Consider the following 669-nt stretch of genomic DNA (forward strand, 5'->3'; position numbering starts at 1 on the left):
CCAAAGTCTTGAATTGCAACATAATAGTTCAATGCACAATTTCAAAATGGAACAATAAACCATCAACTTTATTATGCATAAAAAACTGTATATAACATCCAAAGTAAATCATAAAACATATAGACTCCCACTGAACTAAGATATCATAAGGAACAACACCCGTATGAGCAACATGCTCATGAAAGACTTTAGGTACCAAAACCTTAGTTAGTGGATCAGCTAGCATAAAATATGTCCCTATATGTTCTATAGAAATTTGTCCATTTTGAACACTTTCTTTAATAACCAGAAACTTTATGTCAATGAATTTTGACTTTGTAGAATTCCTATTGTTGTTGGAGTAAAGAACCGCGGACTTGTTGTCACAATAAATACTCAATGGTCTTTTAATACCATCGACCACACTCAAGCCAGTGACAAAATTTCGCAGCCATGGTTGAAGGAGCTATAAGCGTCTATTTCGCAGACTTCCAAGAGATAGCACCTCCAACCAATATAAACACATATCTAGAGGTGGAGTGTCTGNGTCTGCTGTCTAGACATCCAGCAAAATCGGAGTCAGAGTATCCAATGATCTCTAAATTTTCAGACCTCCGATAAGTGAGCATGTACTCGTTTGTTCTCTTCAAGTAATGCATAACACGTTTGACTGCCTTCTAATGATGCATT

Source organism: Lupinus angustifolius, chromosome LG20 (assembly GCF_001865875.1).
Source record: "Lupinus angustifolius cultivar Tanjil chromosome LG20, LupAngTanjil_v1.0, whole genome shotgun sequence".
Classification (NCBI taxonomy): Eukaryota; Viridiplantae; Streptophyta; class Magnoliopsida; order Fabales; family Fabaceae; genus Lupinus; species Lupinus angustifolius.